This window comes from Cryptomeria japonica, chromosome 3, assembly GCF_030272615.1.
Source record: "Cryptomeria japonica chromosome 3, Sugi_1.0, whole genome shotgun sequence".
Classification (NCBI taxonomy): domain Eukaryota; kingdom Viridiplantae; phylum Streptophyta; class Pinopsida; order Cupressales; family Cupressaceae; genus Cryptomeria; species Cryptomeria japonica.
In genome coordinates this window covers 795,193,279-795,212,364 of record NC_081407.1, presented here as the reverse complement: position 1 = coordinate 795,212,364, position 19,086 = coordinate 795,193,279, and positions in this window count along the sequence as shown.

Here is a 19,086-nt window from a genome sequence, read left to right as displayed (position 1 = left end):
CTTGATAATAATATATAGTGTATTTCTCAATCTCATATGAAAGACCATTATTTCACTTTAAGAAATTTTTTAATGTGTAGGTAATTTGGAGTGTCACTCAATACCAAAAATTTCATATTTTCAAACTATGAATGATTTTTTTAGGTCACATTATATGCAAAAAGGAACTTGCAATTGATATTAATAGATTAAGTGTGACTCTAGCATTACCAAAAAGGGAGTTTCTTTGTATGATTCAAATATTTTTATGACATATTTTAATATTTTATGTGCATTATCGTCTTCTAGAAGTACTTAGACATTTCATTCATTTTTTTGCTATACCAATGTCTCCTCCTCTTCCATCATGTACCTACTATCAAAGTTCATATTTTTATCTAAGTTATATAGATCTTGTAAGAATAACCACAATTAAAAAAATGTAATAGCCTTCTAGTAAGAACAATATTTTTGTCATCTTCCTCTACATCTAAATATAAATTTCGATGTAGCATCAATATTTTTTATTTTTTAAAGTCCCAATTTAATCATCTTATACCTCTTCTTTCACCATTGTGTATTTACTTATAACCTTTATGATTTGAGGGAATCCATAGATAATTTCATTATGATGTATTTACAATGATTCATAAAAGGGTATTTTCTTGAGAACTAACCTTCTCACCCTCAGAATTTAATATTTTTGTAATTCATATGTTTTGAAGAGACATATGATATGGGTAGAATTATTGCAGAGTTATACCTTTATTATGAAGCATAGGAGTGGAAAGTCAATTAATTTTTTCGATGCCTTGAGTAGAAGGAGTAACTTGCTGATAGAGATGAGAGTGGAGGTATTAGGTTTTGAAGAATTGAAGAACTTAGATGAGGAAGACCCAAATTTTGCAGAACCTTGGGAATCTTGTAAGGAACCGGTTATGGTGGACAAAAGTAAGTGGTTGTACTATTTCATTCAACATGAGATGTTTATAGGAGTTCAATTGTGTAAACCTAGGAGTTCTATGAGAGAGAATCTAATACAAGAAAAGCGTAGTGGAGGATTACTCGGACACTTTGGTGTTGACAAGATAGTGGCATTAATTAGTGATAACTACTTTTGGCCTCAGATTCATAAGGATGCTAGGAAATTTTTGCAGAGTTATAGAATTTGTTAACTTACAAAAGGTGGTAGTCAAAATGTCAGATTGTATAAGCCTTTGACAGTTTTGAAGAGACCTTAAGAGGATATAAGCATGGATTTCATACTTGGATTTCTTAATACATGGACAGGAAATGATTATATATTTGTGGTGGTAGATAGATTCTCAAATATGACACATTTCATACCTAGTAAGAAGAAAATGGATGCAATACATAGCTGACCTATTTTTCAAGGAAGTTGTGAGATTCCATGGACTACCTAAGAGCATAGTTTCAAATAGAGACGCTGAGTTTGTTGGATATTTTTTTATCACACTTTGGAAGAAGATGAAGACACATTTGAAGTTAAGTTCTACTTTTCACCCACTGACTGATGGATAAACAAAGGTAGTGAGTGGGAGTTTGGGAAATTTGTTGAGATGATTAGTTGGAGATAAAACCAAAATTTGGGACTTGATTCTTGCACAAGAGGAATTTTCCTACAATAATTCAGTGAATAGGAGTACCAGAAGAACATCTTTTGAGATTGTTACCAAAGCACACCCTAGAGGAATATTAGAATTGAGAGACATTAGTAGTAAAGACAAGAGGAGTGCAGGAGCAGAAGAATTTGCAGAGCATATGAAGCCAGTACATACTTAGGTTAAATAAACATTTGGAGGACATGAAAAGTAAGTATAAGGAGAAAGTAGATTAGAAGAGGATACATAGAGAATTTGAAGTGGGAGATGAAGTGCGGTGTATCTAAGAAGAGAGATATTTCTTGTTGGGACCTATAATAAGTTGAAGATGATGAAGTTTGGACCTTGTAAGATCTTGAGGAAATTTAGTTCCAAAAATGCATATGAAGTGGAGTTATTAGATAGCTTGTGTATTTCAATTATATTCAATATTGTATATCTACACTAGTATCATGAGACAAAATCCACTGAGGACAGTGTTGTAGACTTGGAGAAGCAGATACCCTAGAGGGAACTAGATAAGATTGGAGACATTTTGGACACTAGGATTGGATGTAGCACTTGGAGTAATTAGTACAAAGAGTATCTTGTGAGGTGGAATGAAAGACCAATTGAAGATTCATCATGGATTTCTTAGGAAGAGGTAGACCGGCTTGGTTTTCCTTTGACCCTAGTAAAGTGAGGGACTCACTTTTTCAACAACCCCATATATATGATGTAGTAGAATCCCTAGTTCTTGGCAATCTTTCATCAATGAAAAACATTTTCTTTTAGTTTGTTCTTGTTTTGCAGTTTCAACATTTCATTATGAGTTTCCTAGCATTTGTTCACCGGATCTTGCGGAGATAGATTTTTATTTTGGACATATTCATCTACCTTATCCTAAGTCTGTGGGATGTTTGGATCTCTTTCCAGCAAGTTATCACTTTTGAAATCTGAGACAATTTTCTGGCTTAGAACATTAGAACCGCTTGGACCTATTTGGCTATTGGCGGATCTTGTGGATCACTTTTTTAGCTTACGGAGCTTTGGTCTTTTGTTTCTAACATTCCTTGGTGTGTGGCTAACCTTCCCTTAGGTTCGCACTTCATTTTATGAATTTTTTGAAAGGATCTCTTTGGCGGAGGTCAACCTTGTTCTACATGTTTCATTTTGTTCATCAACATTTGTTCCATCTTGGGCCGATGCGGATCATTCTTGATCATATAAATCAAAGTCATCAATAATTTAGTAATAAGTTATTAGAAGATAGGAGAACAATCCTAAGGTTATGAGGTCTAGAGTTGGCTCGCATTCTTGCTTGAGCCTGAATGTTGCATAACAGGCATGTTTTGCACTCAGGCCTATGAGCCGAATCTTGTGAGTCTATATGTTGCCGACATCTTATAACTAATTTACATGATATATATATAGTTTGTTTATGCATTTCCTCCATCACATTGAGTTGTTTCAGCCACTTGGTGTAGTCACGGTGGGAGAGTCATCAAAGAGAATAGTTTGGACCGTGCAGCGAGAGTTACACAGCAAAAACATAGAACACATGTCATTATGTAAAAAATCCTTGAGAGAGGGACATTGAAAAAGGCCTAGATTTTGACAACTAATATTTAAATTATGGAGAGTGGAGGCTGGGCATTAGAAGTTTCTATGATACTTGGGAATATTGGAAAAGAAAAGATTCGGGAAGATTTGTAAGAAAGATTTATAATAAATCAAGAATCCTCTTTAATAGCAATGGTTGAGGAAAAAAAAAGAATGTAGGATGTTCCAATCCTTTAATTTTCAAATTCCTGATATCAGGCAAAAGAATTTGGATATTTATAATATATTTTAATGTCCTCTAGTCCTCTTTATAATTGAAAAGGAAAGTAAAGTTTAGTTATTATTCGATGTAGGTTAAATAAATAGATGTAACTTGGATTCAAAACAATTAAATGGATAAAATGTTTTATAAATTAAACAAGGGTTGCAGGGCAGCGTAGTTCATGCCCAATAGTGTAAAGGTGGTCATGGTGTGTTAAATGATAATAGTGGATGCTCGGAGGATGTACATGCATACACACTTATGATCATGTCTAATTTTTAAATATTGATAAACCAACAATGTATACTATCATGTTCCTTTGTTATAACAAAAATGCTCTTGAAGCAGAGGAGTTCTTATGAAAAGTTGTAGGTATTCTCATCTTCGAGATGATGCATTAGTTATGTGAGATGTCTAGCTTGCCAATGACCTGTGATGATATCTGTTACGAAATTTTTACATTTGAAAAACCCCAAGTTGTAAACTCATCAATTATTAAATAACCCTTTTGATAAGAGCCTAAAATTTTAGTAGACACATCTAATTTATTTTGCATTAGAGTGAGCTTACATGTGCAAAACTCTAAACATTTATTGATGTGTTCCTGTTTGAGCATTCATGTATCGAACCTATCTAATGTCTACACAATCCTAGAGGACAACACAATGGTGGAACAAGTTTGCATGGGATTTTTTCTATTCTTTCACAATGTCGAAGCTTGAAAGAAATATTGATTTCAAACTCAACAGGGAGAAGAAAAAATGAAGAAGAGCAGTTAAGTTGTACCTGCAGATGTGAACCATCTCAAGAGTGTCCTTAACCCTACTCTAAAGAATTTGTTAATAGGGAAGAGAATTAATGTCATGTGTTGTGTTGACCTTGTTTGCACTGTTAGAATGTTGATACACCCACTTAAAATAATAAAACAATGTAAAAATATTGATCTGGATAAACATGCTCCAACTTCACAATGTTGTGATGGGTTTTATTTTGACATGGGTATGAGATTTTTATCTAGTTAAACTATTTCACCTCTTTTATTAGCATATCAATTGCATTATATGATTTTTCTTCAACGTCATTACTCTGACTAAAATTTAGTACTAGAAAGATAGTGAAATACTCCTTAATAGAGAAATTATCATTTCACTGTCATCCACATAATTGATAAATGACCACAGTATCACTTGAGAGGATGAACAAAGTCTTTGTGTTTAATTTTGATTGAGATTACAATTATATTTAATTTTCTAATTTTCCTCGAGAAGGGTTTTGAGGAAAATCCTATGATCAAAATGAGAAATCTTACACAATCATATTGGAATGCATGATAACAATCATATCAGAATGCATGATATTTTGAACTTTGAAATCTATGAATTTTATATGAAAATACATGGAAAATTTAAAACCTGTAATTATGATAAGAATAAATTGACCAACAATGCAATTTTCCAGTTTTCATGACACAATGGCAATAACATCCATTGCCCTTCTCAATCTGAGAGCAATATGTGGGTATAGTGAGTTTAAAGATGTGCTACACATTCTTCTTACAAAGCACAAATTCCATGAAGAATCTAACACTTATTTTTAACTATTGCAGATCTACATTGCCAAGAAAGCTCTTTCACAAGGAAAATGAACCCACTCTCTCATCACTCAAAGGGGATATGGAAACGTCATTCAAGATAATCTTATCAACATGTATGCCAAGTGTGGCAGTTTGATGACATGAAAGAAGAAAAACAAGATGGCTTGTCATGGAATACCATTAACTTTACAGAAAATGTATTAAAATACCAAGCCAGTACAGGGCATTAGCAATAAAAGTTTGAAAACATACTTGGATACAGGATGAGATGTGATCCATTGCTACAGGAAGAGGATGAGGATGAGATGTGAATACAAGGCGTAGAAAATATAAAGGCGAGACAAAAGAAGATTCTTCTTTTTATGTGGTCAAGGTTTGGATATACAATTTCCACGACATTCATTCATTCATCAGAAATGGAAAATATATTGAATGCGAACGTACTTGTACCCAGCCCAATGGAAAACACAATATGCCATGATTGCAGTTTACAATTAAATCTCAAGATGGAATTTTAACAATTCGATAGATTGAATTTCGTCATCCTTTTCTTCCAATATTGATTCTTGAATGTGTAACATTTGTTTGATATATCAATTTTTTTCGATTCTGGTGGTGGAGATTGTAGCATGCCATGCGAAAAAAAAACATTTTTTTTTTTGTTTTATCTTGATGGAAGTCTAGATTTACGAGCACAACAGCCCAGCTAAGGCATGAAGCCCGCGAGCTGCCAGTTCCACCAAATTCGCCTGGGGCACGATCTCGACCTCATCCCTTATGATGTCAGAGCCTTGCACTCAATAAGACTTGATCACTGGTGGGCTCATTTGGAACCATTCAACTTCACCAGTAGACCAAGGGCCCATTGACAAAACACGACAAATTAACAAACGATGCCATGGCATTAATCTATAAGAGATGATAGGTAATGTTTTGGAACAAACAAAATAAAGTCAACAGTCACAGGGCATTCAGATTTATATCGCTAGGGTGTGCGGGTCATGGTACTTTATTTATTTTTTATTTTTTGGTTTCCAAATCATCTGAGGACGGTCTCACCTAGAAGCACCATCATCTTCTTTATCCTCTGATGTTTGTTTTATGGAAAAGTGAATTAACTAGATCATGTTAAAGAAATTTGTCATCTAACAAATCTATGATGACAATCTTAGAGAAAAGTGGAATGAGAGCAAACAGTAAGAGTGTGGGTGTGGGAGTCGAAACTATTCACAAATAGTCAGAACCATGGATCTTCATCCAAGGATATTGTGAGTGAACATCTTAATCACCCTGAGTAGATTGGTTGTGTCCACATCAATCGTCATGTAGAAGAGAATGACTCTCTTTAGATGTTATAGTTGATGGAACCTAAGTAACTATGCAAAGGGCAATTTCTCAATGATCAATAAGTGCCTACAAATGTGTTTCTTTAACTACAACTTTGTTCGCTTGCACCTAAATCTATATGAATACATTATAACATATGATAGCCTTGGTGTATATCAAAGAGAAAGTATCAATAGAATAACCAAAAGATATAGCAAAACACATGTCTTTCCAAATGTTAAAATAGTTTTTTATCATAAAAGCATGCTAAATATATGTAAAATTGGTGGGAATTTTGCATCAATCTCCAAACATGGTCATATGCCACATTAAAGGTTCAAAATTAAAAGGATTAAAGAAATCATTAATTCAGCTCTATGAAGCTTTTGCTTTGGGATACAACTTAAAAATATACTTGAGGGTCTCTTGTTAACCACAAAATGGGCAATGTGGATCCATAACATCAAAATAAGATGATATAGCATCAATAGGGAAACCTTGGTAAAGAATGGACTTTGGAAATGAGCCAACTTTGGCTCATGAATAGCCAACCAAAAATCATAGAACATACATTGCCAAGAGCCTGGTGAAGACTTAGAAAGAAGTTGTCTCTAGTTCAATTTGGGCACCATGTGAATGTGTGGAAAGAGCGAAGCCTAATGTAATAACCCAACATAATTCATCCAACAAAAATTGAGTATATATATATATTTTTTTTCTATTTATGTTTTATTCAATTGCATACTCTGGGCATCCATCCAAATAGGATTGGGCATTCATCCATTCGGGATGAGCTTCTAACCATACGGGTTAGGCAGTTGTCCATACGGGACGTAAATTCCATCTATCCAATACGGGATAGGCATCTACCCATACGGGGTAGGCATCCATCCAAACGGGATAGGAGATGCTCTGGCCAGAGACTTAGACTCATCGGGACCATTCGGGTCCTGAGCCACTCACTAAGTACTACATTCTTCTAACAAGAATGCACCGAGGTCGCCGTCCTTAGGAGTAATAAGAAAATAATACAAGCTTGAATTCCGCCTCGGAATTTGGCTTAAAGCCTCGGGAAGTCAAGCGAATCCATACGGGATTCCTTCCGAGTATGCATTGAATTAAGTTTGATTATCTGATCTTTCATTTAGGATTCTTACTCAACCAAGCCTAGACCCCACCCACGAACGCCTGAGTACGAGGGACAACTCCGTCCCAAGACTACCTACATACCCGCTTCGGCACGGGATCAAGGCGTAAAGTATGTAGTTCTATTTTCTAATCTATGGTTTGATGTAAACTGATTTGTGGGTACGCAACCCTTTCTAGGGTCAGTGTCCCAGACAGTTTCTCTGCGGTTGCTACCCACGAAGGTAGCGCTTAAGCGAAGGCTCAAGATGGCCTATTGCTTGTGGCCTAAACAAAATAACTAGAACCTAATACTTATCATGAGCGTCACCCAATTGCAAATCACCAATATCCCTTTGAGGTGAATAAACAATTAAATAAATAAAGTAAATTTCACGAGAGCTCTTAACTTGACCATCCCTAAGAGGGGTTTACTATGGTTTATCTCAACGGATGTGGAATTCATTTAAAAGTTATCTTATTAAATTATCGATCCAAGAGGGATTACCCGCCCCTTGGATTTTAACTTCCAAATGTCCCTTATTACTCCCCGACGATTTATAGGTACGATGCCACAGACGTCGTTAATGCAGCTTTATTAGGCATTAAGTGCAGTAGTTCAACACGACGGCATTACCCGTAAGCGTGACCCAGATGCACCATATATACCGAACGCTGCAAGTTTTGGTTTTCCAACTTCCTTTATTTAGTTTTCTAACTACGAATAACAAAATGAAAGCGTAAATAATGGAAGTAACTACTTGAAGTGTAATTTACATACAAATGAAACTTGCATAATAGTAATTGCATGAAAGATATAGTAATTCGCATGCTATGAACGAAAGCAATTAATCCATGATGTAAGATGACTTAGCGAGTTCAAAATGACGATTAAATCTAAATATTTATAATAAGGTAAGTTAATCTCCAAGGACCAATCAAGTGTCCCAATGATTTCTTAATTTTTAGAAGAATATAGTCTACAATTTTAAAGTCTATTAGGGATAGTTTAATTACAATCTTGCTACACATTAATCCCATTTTTAATTGAAAGTCAATATCCTTAAATTTACACTAAGGAGAAAAAAAATCATCATATCCTAAATGTCATTATTATCAACTTTTAAAAAAATTAACTAAATGGTAATTAACTTAGATTATCATTTTTTTTTTAATTTTTTTTTTAGAAAACAAATTAAACTTCAATTTTCGAAATACTAAAAAAAACAAATTTTAAAATTTAATGGCAAAGGCTTGCATTTGTTTATGATAATAAGGAGGGCTGCGGGGTGGGGACCACGGGTCCCATCACCCCTGCGGCCCTGCATGCGCAGGTCCGCAGGGATGAGGGGATGCCGTGGGCCCCCACCGTACCCCTGCGACGGTTTATTGAAACCGTCCATGCAAACAGTGACCCAAGCACATGGAAAGCCGTGCGTTACGGAGGCATAAGGAGATTTTTCTACGTTCGATGGGGTTTTCTTGCTTTTGGGTTTTTTTATTTATATATGTATATATATATATATATATATATATATATATATATATATATATATATATTTATATATATATATATATATATTTATATTTATAAGTACATAAATGTTATAATGCATATATATATATATATATATATATATATATATATATATATATATATATATATATATATATATATATATATATATATATATATATATATATATATATATATATATATATATATATATATATATATATAATAAGTACATAAATGTTATAATATTATTATTATCATTTTTTTTTTCTTATACAAGAGTATTATAATTATTTTTAATGAGTTATTGAAGATTACTCAGGGCAGGGTAATAATAGGTAATTAACAATGTTTGTAGATTAATTTTCAGGAAATAAATGAAGCAGTAACCAGAGGGATTTTTTTTCCATTTCCTTTGTTTTCTACACAGGGAAATTCATTCACAGAGAAAGAAATAGATTATTTCACACAAAGAAATTCTTTCACAGGAAAAGGAATGGTTTATTTCTTTTCTTTTTCACACAGGGAAATTCTTTCACAGAGGAAGAAATAGATTATTTCTTTTGTTTCTTTTCTTTTGTTCTCTACACAGGGAAATTCATTCACAGAGAAAGGAATTCATTTCTTTACACAGGGAAAATTCATTCACAGAGAGGGGAGATTTATTTATACACACAGGGAGATTTGTCTACAGAGAAAATTGTTTGTACACACAGGGAGATCTTATTTTTATCAAAATAAACTGAAGATAATGAATCTATTTTCCATTTACTCTACTTCTTTCAATCTGAAACTAATTTCTTATCAGAATTAAAACAATGAATCTTATTTTCTACAAAATCAGAAACTAAGGATTTAAACAATGAATCTCATTCTACAAAATCTGAAACAAATTTCTTATCAAAATTTTAAACAATGAATTCCATTCTCTACAAATCTGAAACTAATTTCTTATCAAAAATTTAAACAATGAATCTTATTTAACAATAAATCTCATTCTCTACAAAATCTAAAAACTAATTCCTTATCAAAATTTCAAACAATGAATCTCATTTAAGCCATAAATCTCATTCTTTACAAAATCTAAAACTAATTTCATATCAAGAAATTTAACAATGAATCTTATTTAAACCATGACTCTCATTTTCTACAAAATCTAAACTAATTCTTTAACAAAATACAAATTAATTTCATACTCACAATTAATCTAATCAAATCTAATCTACCATAAAAATGAGATGCATGAACTAAGTTGAAGGAACCTGGATGCTTGAAGATGGTGTAGAGTCTTCCTTGATCCTCCAAATTGAAGAGAAATCCTCCCAACAAAAATCTTAGCTGCCAATGAAAGTGGACTACAAAAGAGAATTCAACTTGTAGAAATTTCTTATGGAATAGCTAACTCTCATTTTTGAAACTTGTACCTATTTTATAAAAGAAATTTCAAATTCCCACTACCTAATTATTAATTGGAAAAAAAGAGATTCTCTCCCAATTTGGCCTCCATGCAAATTAATTAGGCTTAGTGGGAGGAGTTACATGCAAGGAGGTGGGGAAGCCTCTAGAAGCTTCTTATTCCTCCTACAACATGTGCCTTAATTTGGGTGAGGGAAATTAAATAACAAATTAAAATATATATGCATTTTCCATGTGTGTGTGGTTTATTATTTTTATTCCCTTACAATATTCATTCAATAATTCATCCAAAGAATATAAATAGAGTTTTGTATTTAGATCAAAAAAAAAAGTGATAAAGGAGGGTTGTGACACCTAATATTTATGGGACTTGTATTAGCAAAATCATATTTTAAACTTTCATTTTAAATCTTTCCACCAAGGTTTTAAGGTTATAATCCTACTATTGTTAAGCATATTAAGCTCAGACACTAAATGAATAATTATTTGGTAAATTTCAAATTCTTTCTTAGCTATACTATATGTAGCCTTAGCTTTGAGTTAGGAAAGAAAACTCTTGGCCACCTTGGAAAAGAGGTTTGAAAGGTTTTTAATTCCCTTAAAATTATTCAACACATATAACTATGGTGTCTTAGCTAGAGGACACCTAATTTTAAGAAGAGTTAACCAAATACCCCCCAAGCAGATTGTTAATATATATATATATATATATATATATATATATATATATATATATATCCCTTTTTGGAATTTGTTCATCCCATATAAGCTATTCTTTAATGGATTCCAATCATTCCAATGTTTTGGGTCATAAAAGTACCATAAATTTTGATACAGTCATTCATATTAAGACAATTATAGAAACACACACTTCTAGAATTGTTACCCATATAAGACACCAAAATAAATACAATAATGTAATGAAATATTTCAATACTTTAATAATTTAATTGGATCACAAGGCTAATCCTCGCTGTTTAGTAGAAAGAAACCTTAGTATGCTACAATCATATGGGATTTATAAAATATCCTTTGCCACACATTGGAAACCTTTAAAGTTATCATAGGAGATTCAAATAAAGTCCCTAAGAATCTTTTCAAAATTTTATTAAGAAACCTTATATTGGATCAAATTGGAAGAATAATAACATGTGTGACAACAAACATTTTAAAACATACCTAAAGTTTTCCTACTAAAGAAAGAGACTTACTAATCTAGGCTAACTTCTTTCTAATTTTATAAATAACTACTTACCACAAAAAGGATGTAGAAGCTTAAAATCTAAATGAACTGCTACAAAACTTAAAATTTTCCTTGCACTTAATTGACTTCTAGATAGATATCAAGCAAATAAAGATTATGGGAGAAATACTACTTTTAAAATTGGATTTTGTGACTAATCAAACTATATGCTTTATGTAATGAACAATTATTTATTATCTAATTTTTCCATTAAATTTATTTAACACTTAAAAATAATAGGACTCTTGACATATTCATTCTAAAAAATAATAGGACTCTTGACATATTCATTCTAATGAGTTAGTTGATATATTTCAGAAATAATAAAATATGCAAGCATTATCAATACAAATATAAATGTTTCCTTTTAAATAAAGATATATACATTTACATATAAATCAATATGATAATTTATCTACTTGTACATGAGGGTAAGTGCACCAAGTTGTGGGATCAAAAGGTTGCCAATTATTTTTTTTCCTAAATGAAGCCATTTGACATGCACCAAATAGGGCTCTCATCATATTTGGTGTGTTTCTATAGGTTTGGCATTTCAAGCCTAAGATTTGGTCACACCAAACCTATTTGGCTAGTGCCATATTTGGAACTCGCCAAATTGAAATGCACTTTTGAAAGTACATTTCCATTTGGTAAGCACCAAATCTGGCACTAGAGAAATGTTAAGCATTGACAATTTATCTTTTTCTTTCACTCTCTTTCCTAACAAGAATACATGCATGAATAATTCATATTTAAAAATATCTTTTTCCTTTCTTATACTTTAAGTTATATTTCATGTATATATTAGTAGGATGTTTGAGAGTGGTTTCAAATCTCTAGGAGTTATAATGTAGATTATAGGTTTTAGAAGATCATTTAAAATTTCAAACTTGGTCAATTTTTTTAATCAACATGCTCAGGTATCAATATTATCTCATTCTCTCTATGTTGCTATCTTTGTCTCTCATAGACTCTAAACCTATAGATCTTTATCTATCACTCTTTCTTTGTCCCATTTCTACCTCTCTTTATCTTACTCTCTCCTCTCTCCCCACAAGATCTAACACTACCTCTTCTCTCTTTCCTACCCTTCACTCTCTACTATATTTTTCCTTCCTCTCTTTATATGCATCCCCCTCTCTCCCTCAATACCTTTATTTCCCGACATCTCTCCCACCATCTATTAGTTTGTACCTTACCTTCCCTTAGCCCCATTCTCTTGATCACTGCCTCTTTCTCACACCCTCTATCTCTCCTCATCTCTAGGTATCTCCTTCCCTCTATCTTTACCTCTCCACCTCTCCCTCCCTATCTCATTACCCACCTTTCTCTCCCCCACTATCTCTCTTACCTCTATCTTACCCCCTAGGTCTCTCACCCCTCTCTCCCCAAGATTTAGGTTTGTCATCTCTATATCTCTCCCCTCTCTATGTTGCACCCACCCTCTCTCCTTTTCTACCTTGCCTTGCCTCCTTACCCGCATTCCTATCCCTTCTTCCCTCCCTCTATCATCCTCTCTTCCATCCACCTCTCTATCTCCCCATCTCTATGTCTCTCTCTCCCTTCATCTATACCACTCTAATGCCTCCTCTCTATCTCATTACCCACCTCTCTACCCCTCTGTCTCTCTAACCTCTTTCTCTCCCTAGGCTCTAGGTTCCTCAACTCTAGATAGAGAGAGAGCCCAAGTAATAGAGAGGGAGAGACATGAGAGAGAGAGAGAGGGTGTATGAGAGAAAGAGTGGGGTTGAAAAAAAGAGAGGGGGAGACAAGTAGAGAAAGGGAAATAATAGAGATAAATCCCAAGTAAGAGAGAGAGAGAGAGAGAGAACCTACAATCACCTACAATCACCTACAATCACCTACAATCACCTACAATCAAAAGAACCTTCCACAAGAGAGAAGCAAAGGAAATGCTATGAACATGGATAATTCATTCAATGTAAAAGACAACTGATACAATATACATTGTTGGAAGTTTAGATGAAATTGATCCATACTAAGATTACATCAAGTGTCTTAATCCTATTATCTAAGTAAGGTTGAGTATGTAACTATTAATAGGACCTAAGAAGTAACTAGTTAGACACCATAACATTTTCACATCATACAACCCACTTAAGTGGAACTTTAAGAGTTTGACACACACAAAAATGGAAGTTGCATAGATGGTTCTTAGCTAAAAAACTATATTAGATACTCAACATAGTAAAGGAGATAAATTGTATGGAAAAAAAACCCATCCAAAGGAGAAAAGATCAACCACATATGCACATGTCAAAGAAAGAGGACCCAACATGACCCAAGGAATACTTGTTCACCAAGGCACAATTAATATTCTCCATATAGAAGAAAGAGAGATTATGTATCCCCACACAATGTATGATCTCTTGTATTGATGATTCCTACTTGACAAATGATGATGAAGGAGATCGATGAATACAAAATATCATTTTTCACTTTGGAAAGAAACATATCCAATTAGAGATGTAGAATGTTTGATAATTTTATTGTTGATGATGTTGTCTTTGAATTTTACTTAGGTGTTGTCATGTTCGTATGAAAATATGAGACAATCAAATCAAGTATAAGTTTGATAAATGAAAAATGTGACAAACTACAACCATGTGCAAACAAATGAAGAATAAGATCCAATGATGAAGTAGTATGAAAACAACAATGAAGAAAATATCATCAAAAAGGAAATGGATGTTCTCAAGTGTGTCTACTAGATTTGTTAGATGGAACTCTTAAAATAAACATGCATTTTTTATCAAATACTCATCTAAGGGAGAGAAAGAGTACATTTGATGTTATTGCAAGAATAAGGTAGAGAGTGGGGTAACGAATGGATGATTCATTATCATTTCCATGGCAGAAAAGTGGGAGAGAGGTACAGAACTTATGGGGAAGTAAGAATGTGCATATATTATGTTACATATAACGATCTATCGTATTGAAATAAATCTCCTTGAGAGTGACATTAAGAAAGGCCTAGTTTTTTACAACATACACATAATTATCGCATTAGTACTTGTTTCTCTACTTCATAATTCGGGCAAGGAATGAAAATAATTGAAAGATTTGTAAGAAAGATTAGTAAATCAAGATACTTAATCATCAAGAATCATCTCTAATAGAAATAGTTTAAAAGATTATAAATAATATCATAGGATGTTTTCATCCTTAGATTTTCAAGGTCACGGTAACCCATGAAAGACTCTAGAGAGTTGACTAATATATTTTAATGCACATGGAGTGCAATCTTCATATCATTCTATTGTCCTCATAGATGGAAAGGCAAACAAATATTCCTTATTAGTTAAGTTAGGACAATTAAATATAGGCAAACTAAAATAGTTCAATTAATTTGATTTAATTAAATGCATTTATGTATAGTTTCAAATAAAATAATGTGTTTTAAAAATTGAATAATCCAAAGAATTATATTATGATATTAAATAGATGAAAAGATTAGACAAATGACTTCACTTATAAAAAACTGGTATCATTTGTCATTATATATATGTCTAAAGATATTCTTTTAAAATAAACATAAAATTAAATAGGAAACAAAATAAATATACAAATTTCATCATTAGAATAATAATGTTTTCAATAGTTCTTTTTCTTTTCTTATATTTTAAAGTTTCAATACTTTCTTTATCATTTTATGTTACATCTTTTCAATAGATTATCTAATATTTCTTATTCTACATCATAATTTTCAAATCTAAAGGCCTTAAATAACTTTTAATTTAATTTCTAAATTTTTATTACATATTATCAATTTCAAACTCATAAATTTACTTAAATTAATTATACTTAATTACAAAAAATATTTAAATTAACCTTTAAATCAATCCATATTAAACATTTATTTTGCTCGAACAATTAAAAACCAAATAAAATTATTTCGATTAACCTTTAAAATAATCCATATAAAACATTTTTTCTGTACAACAGTAAAAAAAAAATAGTTAAAATTGAAAAACAAGTCACTCGGTATGAATGGCATGTTGACTTGTATTTTAACAATAATAATAATAAGATACAACAAAGATCTTCCAAAGCATATACAACCAAGCTCTTCTAGAGCATATACAACCAAGCTCCTCCAAGAAAATTACTATAATTTTAGAAAGCTAATATCATAGCATTGTCAACAAATGTCAACACCTCAAGTATTACATACCTCATATGTAGCTTACATAACATTTATTTAAAATTCCATTATATATTGATATTATTTTATGAATTATAATAAATTTTAATAAGTAAATTATAGGAAAGAATATATAAGATTGATAATTGTATTTATCACGATGGGATTGAATATTTGAATTTTTGCATCAATCATCTTCCATTAGAAATGGAGACAATTGTTTTCTTTTAAATTGGCAGCTGTTTCTTTTGGTTGAAACTTGACTTTATCAATAAGTTCGACTACATTGACGGCAATTTGCTCCAATAGCTCTCCTTGATCTCTGTAATACATACGTAATACATACAACAAACCAATTTAAAAATATTAAATATAATTATTAAAATTTTCATACAAAAGCTGAAAGACATAAATTAAAATAAAAATAACTAGGTGACGATCCAAAAATGAAGTTAGAGTATATCTATAATAATCCAGTCATATCCCTCCAAATAAAAATTAAAAAAAATTACCCTGTAAAAATATGACCCCTTATATATGAAACCTCATAAAGCGCCCTCTTCCATTCTTCCAGTGTGCTTATGCCTTTGGAAGGCTTCACCATACACACTGTTTTCTTCTCTCATTCGAAGCTCTGAAGGCTGAACCCCAATAAATACTGGTATGATGGGAGCCCCTGTTTGGAGGATCAGTTTAAGCTCTTTCAAGCACCAAACGGACTCTTCATAATTAGGAGACAAAATAACAAGATGCACAGAGGTTGAGTAAATAGCCTCCTCTATTGCTTGGGGTATGTTTTCTCCAACTTGAATTGAATTCTTGTCAAGAAACACTCTGAATCCCTTGTTCTGAAGATTATAAAAGATAAGGCTGGCCACACTTTCCTTCACATCTGCCCCACGATGGTTCAGAAATACATCATATCTTGGAAGCAATGAAGAATGCACAAGCTCGTTATTTTCAGTCAGAGAATGACAGAGAGGGGGAAGCAGAAGACAGTTGGGATTGCTGTAAGCATAGATAGAGGCCTGCTTATTTTGAGAGACAGAGAAAGGCAGAGCGCATTGAAGATTATTCTCAGTATAAATGGAGCAAAGCGTAAGGCAGAGAGCAGAGCAATGCACATTTGAGGTGAGTGTAGCAATGCAGAGAGGATTCATTATCATTTCCATGGTAGCGAAGCGAGGGAGAGAGAGAGACACAGCACATTTGGGGAGATCAAGTGTCTAAATATATTATAGTTGTATAGAATGTATATCATTACTGAAAAAATCTCTTTGACAGCGACATTGAAATCAGCCTAGATTTTGACAACTAATATATAAATTATGGATAGTGAAATCTCCTTCTACTTGGAAAAATTGGAAAAGTAAAGATTCAGGAAGATTTTTAAAAAATCAAGAATCCCCTTCAAGAGCGATGGTTGCATAAAAAAACAAAGAATATAGGATGCTCCGATACTTCAATTTTCAAAGTCCTGTATTCAGACAAAAGCCTGTATTCATCAGATATGGGATTAGCACTTCAAATGTTGACTGCAACAACAAAATCGTTTCTGTCATTCCTACCATTTTGTGCCCAAATTCTACGCTCTCGCTTTAAATTGAAGATACTGGTACCCAACCCAATGGAAAATATGAATGTGAATGTACTGGTACCCAACCCAATGGAAAACACAATACGTCATAATTACAGCTTACAGTTAAATCTCAAGATGGGATTTTCGCAATTCGATGGATTGAATTTCTTTCAAAATTGATTTTTGGAATGTGAAAGATTTGTTTGATATATCAAATCTTTTGGATTTTGATGGCTCTCGTCGAAATCATTTGAGGAGGCTCTCGCCTAGAAACACTTTCATCTTCTTTATCCTCCTATGTTTACTTTATGAAAAAGTGAAATAACTAGAGCGTGTGGGTGTGGAGTTGAGACTACTCACGACCTTGGATCTTTGTGTAAGGGAAATTATGAGTGAACATCTTGATTATTATGAGTAGATTAGTTGTGTTCACATTAATGGTCATGTAGAAGAGAATCATTCTTTTTAGAGGTTATAATTGATGGAATCTAAGTAATTATGCAAAGGGCATTTCCCTAATGATCAAGAAGAGCTTACAAATGTGTTTCTTTAATTACAACTTTGTTCACTTGTACCTAAATTTACATGAGCACATTAGAACATATGACAACATCAGTATATAGCAAAGAGAAAGTATCAATAGAATAACCAAAAAATATAGCATAATTCATGTCTTTTCAAATACTAAAACTATTTTTTTATCATAAAATCATGCTAAATCTATGTAAACTTGATGGGATTTTGAGTCAACCCTCTAAGATGGTCATATGGCATGAGAAAGGTTCAAAATTAAAAGGATTGAAAAATTAATCAATTTAGCATTGTGAAGCTTTGGCTTTGCCATACAACTTAAAAATATACTAAAGGGTCTCTTGTTGACCACAAAATAAGATGGTAAAGCATCAATAGGGAAACCTCAATAAAGAATGCGTTGTGGAAATGAGCCAACCTTGGCTCGTAAATAGGCAAAAAAACAGTATAGAACCTACATTGCCAAGAACATGGTGAAGAGTAAAGCAGTTATCTCTAGTTTAATTTGGGTACCATGTGAAGGTGTGAAAAGATCCAAGCCTAACCTTTATGGGACATGTAGTAGGAAAATGGTATATTAAGATATCATTTACAATCTTTCCACCAAGGTTTGAGGGTTTTAATCCCAATATTATTAAGCATATTGGGCTTGGGCACTAAATGAATAATTATTTGGTAAGATTCCAAATCTTGCTTAGCTATTCTTTATGTAGCCTTAACTTCTAGCTAGAAAAGAAAATCTTGGTCACCTTGGAAAAAAGGTTTGAAAGTTTTTGATTCCCTTCTTAAAAAAAAAAACACATATAGCCATGGTGTCTTAGTTAGAGGACAACTAATTTTAAGAAGAGATAACCAAATACACTCCAAATAGATTGTTTTTGTTGATAGATATCCCTTTGTAGAATTTATTGCATTCCATATAAGATATTGTTTAATGGTTTCCCAAGTTTTCCAATGTTTTTGCCCATAAAAATACTAATAGGATCATTCATATTTAGAAGAGTATATAAACCAAGACACTTCTAGAGTTGTCACCCATATGGGGCACTAAAACAAATACAATAATGTAATAAAATATTTTAATGTTTCAATAATCTTTTTTGCACACAAGGTTGATCCTTAATGTTGAGTTGAAAGAAACCTTAGTCTACTAAAAGCATTTGGGAGCTATAATAAAATCCAATCC